Here is a 10320-nt window from a genome sequence, read left to right as displayed (position 1 = left end):
TCTTTTGTAGCTTTCAGTGGCGGAGTATCAGAAGTAATAACACAGGTCATTTGTTGAGAATTTTAAGAAGAATGTTTTTAACATTAAAATTTAATGTATTATCTACAATTACTAGATAAGATTACCCCTACTGTGGTAACTGGCAAGAAACAATGAGAGTAGAGGCATGAAGAAAATTGGAATATAAGAGAGAACTGACAAGTTTACAATATTAAAAATGATATTAGGGTGGGCATGATGGCTCAGGCCTGTAATTCCAACACTTTGGGAGGCTGAGGTGGGCAGATCACTTGAGGTCAGGAGTTTGAGACCAGCCTGGCCAACATGGTGAAATCCTGTCTCTACTAAAAATACAAATATTAACAGATTACACACCTGTAATCCCAGCTACTCGGGAGGCTGAGGCAGGAGAATCACTTGAACACTGGAGGTGGAGATTGCAGTGAGCCAAGATCACATCATTGCACACCAGCCTGGGTGACTTTGTCTCAAAATAAATAAATAAATAAATAAAAGTAGAAGAAAAGAAAAATATTAGTGAGGACAAAAATGTCCACTTTAACACAGGGGAAAACATTTTCTATGTCTAAAGGAAATAAAAATGAAATGGCTTTCCCAAATCAAAAAGCCTAGACAAATGATTCAAGCTAAGCCCTGATCCTGCTTCTGAATTCCGACTCAGGCATAGCTTAAGAGTTACAGTGACTCTTCTAAATTCATCAGAGGAGAGAGTTGAAACATATTAAGACTTTGATTTAAGAAGCTTTTCAATTTTAAAATGTATAACTAGTTAAGTAACTGTCCATTGAATTGGTTTTTCAAGAAAATATTTATTCTTTATTAATAAGTTGGAAGTTACCATGAATCAGACCATCATTCTGAAATATTGCCGACCAACATCTGTTTTTTTCCTTTCTTTTATTTACTTATTTACTTTTATTTTTTTAATTTAGACTTCATGTTAATCTTCTCTGCATTGTTCAAATTTTAGTGTATATGCTGTCCAAGGCCTCCTTCTCAAACTAATGCGGGAGAAGGTAATCAGGGAGGGCTGGACAGCCTCGAACTCACTTGCGTGGTTGCATGGAATTACGAAGAGCTGGGTGCACTCCTCCTGCTGCCCTGGGCTGCCATGGCTAAGTCCTGTATTCCTTTTTTTTTTTTTTTTTTGAGACAGAGTCTCGCTCTGTCGCCCAGGCTGGAGTGCAGTGGCCGGATCTCAGCTCACTGCAAGCTCCGCCTCCCGGGTTTACGCCATTCTCCTGCCTCAGCCTCCCGTGTAGCTGGGACTACAGGCGCCCGCCACCTCGCCCGGCTAGTTTTTCTTCGTTTTTTAGTAGAGACGGGGTTTCACCGCGTTAGCCAGGATGGTCTTGATCTCCTGACCTCGTGATCCGCCCGTCTCGGCCTCCCAAAGTGCTGGGATTACAGGCTTGAGCCACCGCGCCCGGCCCCTGTATTCCTTATATGGATGCCAATAGTGTGCTCCTCAAAGGTCTGTGCTCCGTGGTATTGCGCCAGCTCAGCATTGGCTGTTCTCTAGGGAAAAAATTGTGAAACTTCACAAACCTGAGTTAGGATTAGAGACTACAGCTGCCAAGTCATAGTTCACGGTTGAGTGCCGACAGTAAACACCCAAGAAAGCATGTATCGGGATGAAGGACATCTTACTGATTCGAATTTCCAGTGTTGGAAAGGTGAAGTTTTCCCTCCCAACCCCTCACACTCGTTGAAAAGTAACTCTCCATCCCTTGAAAAGAAATGGACTGTTAAGCAACGATGATTTGAAATTCAGTTGGGAAAGTTTCCGGAATAAGGTTAAAAGAAATCCATCTTCAGGAACAAAAAAGAAATAAAGCATTTAAATCAATGATGAATGAAAATATAAATTGGGATGAAGAAAATCATAGGATATGAAAATAGAGAAAGAAACACTGAAATATTAGAAAAATACAGAATATAGCAAAGAGAAAATAGTTCTACAAATGTAAATATTGCTATAATTCTGTTTCTTCTCATTTTTGCCTTTTTAAGTATTCACTAAATTTGACATATTTCTATTGATGGTCAATTTAATATTTTTACTGGCAACTTAAATTCTTGGCTAAACTTTCCAGAGCTATTTATGGACATTTTCCCTTGCCTGCCTATAAAAACACATCACTGGAGTATTTTTAACAGCAAAGTCTGTATGAGACAGTCTACTTTCCTGACCTGTCAGATACTCATGGCTGTTTCTAAGTAGCCTCATTTGTAAGACCTTGTGGGTTTCTGTCCAATTGGTGTCATTTTTATTTTTTAAAATGTAGTGGTACATTCATTAAGAATACACTACCTATAGCTAGAATTCCACTTTACAAAATTCCATGCCACTGCAGGCATTTTTATTACTTCCAGAAATAACTGTTATATCTAAGTGATCCTCAGGGAAGGATTTGCCGTCACTTTGATAAAATTGAAGTTTTAGACATCTTCTTTTTCTGCAAGCTTTAGCATGGTTTATATGCAAGAAGTGGAGAGCAACAACAACAAAAAGAAGTGTAACCGTATCTTTTTCGAATAAAATGAGCTATGGGGGGTGTTTTTGAAAGGTTATAAAATACTATTCTGTACCTCTAAACAGGAATGTATTTATATCACATACATCAGAAATGGCAAATTAAGTTTCATGGCAAGTGCCAACTGATCTTCACTGATTAATTGCTAGTAGCTGTCTGAATCATCATATTGAGAAAAGTTCAGAGGTTTAGTTCAGTTTCAGGTAGAAAAAAATGCCATCCTTTCAACATTTTCAAGAATTAAAAAAAATGATTATGACAAACCCACAGCCAATATCATACTGAATGGGCAAAAACTGGAAAAATTCCCTTTGAAAACTGGCACAAGACAGGGATGCCCTCTCTCACCACTCCTATTCAACATAGTGTTGGAAGTTCTTGCCAGGGCAATCAGGCAAGAGAGAGAAATCAAGGGTATTCAGTTAGGAAAAGAAGAAGTCAAATTGTCCCTGTTTGCAGATGACATGATTGTATATTTAGAAAACCCCATTGTCTCAGCCCAAAATCTCCTTAAGCTGATAAGAAACTTCAGCAAAGTCTCAGGATATAAAATTAATGTGCAAAAATCACAAGCATTCTTATACACCAGTAACAGACAAACAGAAAGCCAAATCATGAATGAACTTCCATTCACAATTGCTTCAAAGAGAATAAAATACCTAGGAATCCAACTTACAAGGGATGTAAAGGACCTCTTCAAGGAGAACTACAAACCACTGCTCAGTGAAATGAAAGAGGACACAAACAAATAGAAGAACATACCATGCTCATGGATAGGAAGAATCAATATCGTGAAAATGGCCCTACTGCCCAAGGTAATTTATAGATTCAATGCCATCCCCATCAAGCTACCAATGAGTTTCATCACAGAATTGGAAAAAACTGCTTTAAAGTTCATATGCAACCAAAAAAGAGCCCACATTGCCAAGACAATCCTAAGTCAAAAGAACAAAGCTGGAGGCATCACACTACCTGACTCCAAACTATACTACAAGGCTACAGTAACTAAAACAGCATGGTACTGGTACCAAAACAGAGATATAGACCAATGGAACAGAACAGAGTCCTCAGAAATAATACCACACATCTACAGCCATCTGATCTTTGACAAACCTGACAAAAACAAGAAATGGGGAAAGGATTCCCGATTTAATAAATGGTGCTGGGAAAATTGGCTAGCCATAAGTAGAAAGCTGAAACTGGATCCTTTCCTTACTCCTTATACGAAAATTAATTCAAGATGGATTAGAGACTTAAATGTTAGACCTAATACCATAAAAACCCTAGAAGAAAACCTAGGGAATACCATTCAGGACATAGGCATGGGCAAGGACTTCATGTCTAAAACACCAAAAGCAGAGGCAACAAAAGCCAAAATTGGCAAATGGGATCTAATTAAACTAAAGAGCTTCTGCACAGCAAAAGAAACTACCATCAGAGTGAACAAGCAACCTACAGAATAGGAGAAAATTTTTGTAATCTACTCATCTGACAAAGGGCTAACATCCAGAACCTACAAAGAACTCAAACAAATATACAAGAAAAAAACAAACAACCCCATCAAAAAGTGGGGAAAGGATATGAACAGACATTTCTCAAAAGAAGACATGCATACAGCCAACAGATACATGAAAAACTGCTCGTCATCACTGGCCATCAGAGAAATGCAAATCAAAACCACAATGAGATACCATCTCACACCAGTTAGAATGGCAATCATTAAAAGTCAGGAAACAACAGGTGTTGGAGAGGATGTGGAGAAATAGGAACACTTTTACACTGTTGATGGGATTGTAAACTAGTTCAACCATTATGGAAAACAGTATGGCGATTCCTCAAGGAGCTAGAACTAGAAGTACCATAAGACCCAGCCATCCCATTACTGGGTAGATACCCAAAGGATTATAAATCATGCTGCTATAAAGACACATGCACACGTATGTTTATTGCGGCACTATTCACCATAGCAAAGACTTGGAATCAACCCAAATGTCCATCTGTGACAGACTGGATTAAGAAAATGTGGCACATATACACCATGGAATACCATGCAGCCATAAAAAAGGATGAGTTTGCGTCCTTTGTAGGGACATGGATGCAGCTGGAAACCATCATTCTCAGCAAACTATCACAAGAAGAGAAAACCAAACACCGCATGTTCTCACTCATAGGTGGGAACTGAACAATGAGATCACTTGGACTCGGGAAGGGGAACATCACACACCAGGGCCTATCATGGGGAGAGGGGAGGGATTGCATTGGGAGTTATACCTGATGTAAATGACGAGTTGATGGGTGCTGACAAGTTGATGTGTGCAGCACACCAACATGGCACAAGTATACATATGTAACAAACCTGCATGTTATGCACATGTACCCTAGAACTTAAAGTATAATAATAATAAAAAAATAAAAAATAAAAAAATGAATTTAGAGGAGTTATGGTCATGCTTGGCAGGAAGAAATAGTCCAGTCAGCAGAGAGATACATGTGTCACCCACTAAAGAGTATTATTATTTTGGATAAATAGACTAATTTTTAAAAATTAAAGGCCTCTAAGATGTTTTGAAAGACTGTTACTTTAGTCACTGACAACTTAGTAGTAAATTAATTAAATAATCTAACTTCTCATTGAGATCAGTTGAGCTGTGGGAATGGCATGGGGCTCGATTATGGGAGAAGAGAAGGAGTGGCAGGTTGTGGGCAGGAGACAGCGGAAGGCTTCCTAAAATGTAAAATTATTTTGAGAGACTTTAGCTCCATAGATTGCCAATGTCTTATCTAGGTCACTGATGAAAATGTCAGACAGAACCAAGCCTTGATTTGACACCTGCTAAACATTATTTATGTCCTGAGGCTGACATCAAACTCTCTGTAACCATTCTATTTATAAGTTTCCTGAGCACCCTTCAGCATTTCCAGATCTAAAGTGTAGTAGCACTCTCAGCACTTAGCTGAAAAATTTGCCTGAAAATACAGTGCTCTGGATTAGCATAAGAATCTTCTTTCTGTGACTCTGTGTACTTTCATCTACAATTTAGAGGGTGGTAGAAATTCTATGAGACAGAGCTTGAAGAGACTTGTAGTTTAACTGTAGCTTACCCTAGTTAATTGTGTAATTTTGTGCAAATCACTTAATTTCTCCAGACCTCAGATAATGAAGGTTAGTCCAGATCAGCACTTCCCAACTCTGGCCTCCAAATTCCAGAGAATTCTACTTACTGCGGAGGGCCCACAGATACATATGTAAACCAGACTTGCCAGTGTGAAAGACTGTGGAGTTAGCATGTTCAAAAGAGGACCTTGTACCTAAAAAGATGGGAAGCATTGGTGTAGGTTCCAGACAAGCTTCTATATCTCTCTGTCAGCCTTTGACTCATAGACCCCTCTTCTGTATTTGACAAGAATATATATATTTAACAAGGATAAGAACAATCACTTCTATTTTATGGAAAAGTAGCAACACATAGAAAAGTATAATTAATTTTCCCTATCTTAAATGATGGCTTCTCAACTGACATAGGAATTGAATGATGTCTTTTGAGTAAGTTTATTTTCTTCAGTTTAGTATTGTATAGGATCCTATTATATTTAAGCTTACCTTGATAATAGTTAAACTAGCATGAATGTTTAATTAAATAAAACACATAATCATTTTATTTTATTTAATTAAAATTTTGTCCTTCAGTTGATCACTTCCAATGAGAAGCAGGAGCAGAATGTACAGTAAGTGACTTTGGTACAAGATAGAATTTGACTTTTCCCAGAATTAAGTGGTGGAGTTTCACTGTCAGCTAACATGAGCTATGGAATCTTGGCTCTCTTCAGAGCTACATGACTCCAGATACTCTTTCAGTATGCCAGGAGATATTTAATCTATGATGTCAAAACTTGCAGGAAATTCAAGCTAAAGAATGCATGTTACGTACTCATTAGGACACCAGAGAAATTTTCTCAGGTCATACTGACACACTGTATGTAGAATTGACGTCTTTGAGAGATCAAACTTTCCTGGATATTTTAAAAACGTGAACCCTGGTAAATCTTCACAAAAAGATCCTATGTAAGCAGCTACACACAAACATAGGTTTGTTAACTGACGAATGCCAGAAACTGTGGTCTTTCTTAATTGCATGCAGAAAGATACACATTTTCCATTTCTGAGAGTTAGTGAGATTATTTTTAAAAAGTCAAATGAGAAAATAGGATGGTTCCATCTTAAAACTGGAGGTCTGGTGGGATAATACACAAATTCAACCATTCCCTCTTTGCACACCCCAGGCCTTGTGCGGTACGTAAAGGGTAGCCCATGAGTTTACATCAGGGGTTCATGAACCTGCTTAGGCAATGAGCCTCAACTGTTAACTGGCTAAATACTTTATTTTGTATATTTGTACTTCTATCTATCTTTTACATATATGCTGTTGTGGTTAATACAATACTAATTCATTAAAAGGTGTTACTGAAATTACAGTATCTTTTTTATACTATCTTTTTGATGTTATAGATATATTAACCTCCAATTTTAAGAGCTCAAGAATTATCACATAGATGTCTGTGAAACTTTGTTTGTAAAGGGTCCTCATTTTGAAAGGTTGGGAACCACTGTCTTAATGGATTCGGGTAAAATGACAGGCTGCTGGAAAGCTATTTTGGGCAAAGGGGCTCTCTTGTCGCAGCTGCCTGTGTGCTAAGATAAAGGGCAAAGTGTGACTTGAGAAGAAGCAATCTTAACTAGTGTTTGCCAGGCCACAGATTAACTTTACTTGTGTGCATAGTACTTGGTGTGAGAAATGACATCTCTCCCAAATCTCAGGTGTCAGCTTGTTTCAAAGTTATTTGGCCAAAACAGCAATAAAAATACAATAGATTCTAAATGTTCTATTCAAGCTCACACTCCTAGGCATTATATTATACCTCTGAATCACTGAGATTGTAAGGTTAGTGAAACAACATAACAGATATTTGTTGTGGGAGGAAGAAAATAATCAAGTATTAGCTGGACGAAATACTGAACAACTTTAGGTATAGGAAGTTTCGCGTAAGAGAAGCTAGTTATGGCAAGCGAGGAGGCTACCACCCTCTAGTGGTGTCCTTTCTACTTTTCACCTCAGGTACTTCAGCATATCCCTGAGAAGTTGCCTCTTTTACTTATTTTTTTTTTTTATAAAGTTTACCATCTATTGCCAATCTCATCTTCATATCACAAAAGGCTTTCATCTCCTTTGTTAAAAGGCACATACTCTCATTGTATTTTTGTATATTGGTGGGTTGTGTTCGTTGCTATACAAAATTTTTACATTTAACAAAATATAAAAGGTAGTAAGATAGTTCTAGTTCTTACTCCCAAAGAAGCCTGCAATATAGGTGATGATAAGTTCAAAGATAAAATTTATGGTACATATTTTCCCATCAAGGTCAAAGAGTAATTATATATATATATTGAGACAGAGTCTCATTCTGTCACCCAGGCTGGAGTGCAGTGGCATGATCTTGGCTCTCTGCAGCCTCGACCTCCCAGGGTAACAAGTGATCCTCCCACCTCAGCCTCCTGAGTAGATAGGGCTACAGACACGTGCCACCACATCTAGCTAATTTTTAAAACATTTGTAGAGATGGGGTCTCGCTATGTTGCCCAGGCTGGTCTTGAACTGTAGGCCTCAAGCAATCTTGCCACCTCGGCCTCCCAAAGTGCTGGAATTACAGGCATGAGCTGCTGTGCCTGGCCAGTAATTATATCTTATTTAATAGAAAAATAATCATTTGATCTTACATGCTTGACTCACTGGTTATTGGGATGATTTTCAGTACTTTCAGCTGCAAGTTTTAAAAAAGAAAATCATAATGTGAGAGGAGTTACGGTGTTAAATAAAACTAGCATAGGTGTATGTGATGAGGGAGGATGGCAAAGGGGGAGGAGAAGATTCCTGTCTGAGCCATGTCCCTTATTTACACCGGTTCTTAAACTGTCATATTTACTTATTACCTTGCTTGTAAGAAGATGAAAGGTGGTTAAGCTGTCACTGATAGGTTTAATTTATTTTCCATGTTATTAAAATGACATTACATGACTAATTGTCAGTGTAATGACCTAATTATTAACGAGCCTGCTGTCATGTACATGAGTGTCCAGAAAAATGTCTGGATTTCCAGTCGATTTATATCTTATGACTTCAAAGTCTTTGATCTGTAAGGGTGAAGTGTATGCTAGGAACAGGAATAGAGGTTTTAGAATTGTTTCTATAACCAAGATCAGTAAATTCTCATCGTATAAGTGAAAGAGCATCGTTGTGCTAAATACCACATTCCTTTGCGTATCCACATACAACAGGGCTGCGTAATGGCGGCAAGAGAATCCTAAAACAAGTCACTCTAACAGATTTCAAAATATCCCTAAACATTTAAAACATTTTGCCCATGTCTAGAGTGAGTCTTTTTTTAAAAAAAAAAAAATATATATATATATATATATACACACACACACACACACACACTTAATTTTAAATATTTTTAGAGCCTGGACTGGGAAAAATATTTAAAGGTAAACTGACTTAAAATATGATCTGACTTTGAAAGACCTCATAAAGTTTCTGAGGAAGTTAGTTGATTTTATAGGATAAATATGAACTGATTGTGTGATATTACAGGGAAAAAATTCAATGTAGACATTGCCCGCATTAATATAAGTATGGTATTTAGATCAGTGCTGTACTCTACCCTGGTGAGACACATGTGAAATACTGTTCTCTATTCTGGTCATCAGAGTTTAATGATATCGACAAACTACATAGTATTCAGCAGCAGGAAATGTGGGACGCCATATGGAGAATACTTAAACTGGGGAAATTACTTCTAAAATACTAAAGATATAGTGATGCTTTAGCTCTTTTCAAATATATGAAAGACTGTGCTGTAAAGAGAAATGGGATGTGGGAGGAAACAGGTATTGAGTCTAAATCTATCATTATTTTTTTTTTATATATCTCTAGTTGTATTTTTATAACTCCCCAGTTTATTTTGAAATATTCGTGATTTCGACATTATCTCAAAATACACAGAAATTACCTATATCTGCCTATACATTTATTAAATGCTGATGAAGAATACTTAATATTTAAGCATGCAAATAATAAAGCTTTTCCCAACTTTTAAAATTATTTTTAAAAATAAGCCAATTTATATTGGACATTTGGGTTACATGTGCATATAAAAACAGTCATATTCCTCAAGTGACCGTAGTTAGACTAGCATACAAGCGTCCTTCTTTCTGGATATAATTAAGTTTCAGAGGCAAAGTGGTTCAGATGGGAGCAAATGAGCTGACCTCCTCATGAAGTAAACTCGACAAAAATCACGAAGTGTTGAAGGTGCTAACGACTGTTTCCATAAATGTTTCTCTCTTCCCCATCTTTTCAATATACAAGTGTGCACTATGGGTGTGTATAAATTAAAACACTTCTAATCTAGACTGTGAGCTCCTATGGAGAGGGCTACTATCAATCCATAAAAGGCCCTGGGGAAGAGAGAGGTAGCACAGGGAGCAGAGGGCACCTGCCCTCCATCAGGCCATCCACACAAACCTACTGAAGAGGTAGACTTGACTATGTAAGTGTCAGCGGGCTTAGATGCTGACCTGGGCCTTCAAGTGAGGTTTTCCTTCATTATGTTTTATGTTGCTTGTTCTACTTTTTTTTTTTTTTGAGACAGAGTCTCGCTCTGTCGCCTGGGCTGGAGTGCAGTGGCCAGATCTCAGCTCACTGCA

Source organism: Trachypithecus francoisi, unplaced genomic scaffold (assembly GCF_009764315.1).
Source record: "Trachypithecus francoisi isolate TF-2019V2 unplaced genomic scaffold, Tfra_2.0 Lachesis_group1, whole genome shotgun sequence".
Classification (NCBI taxonomy): domain Eukaryota; kingdom Metazoa; phylum Chordata; class Mammalia; order Primates; family Cercopithecidae; genus Trachypithecus; species Trachypithecus francoisi.
The sequence above is the reverse complement of the archived record's forward strand: the minus strand, read 5'-3'. Positions refer to the sequence as shown.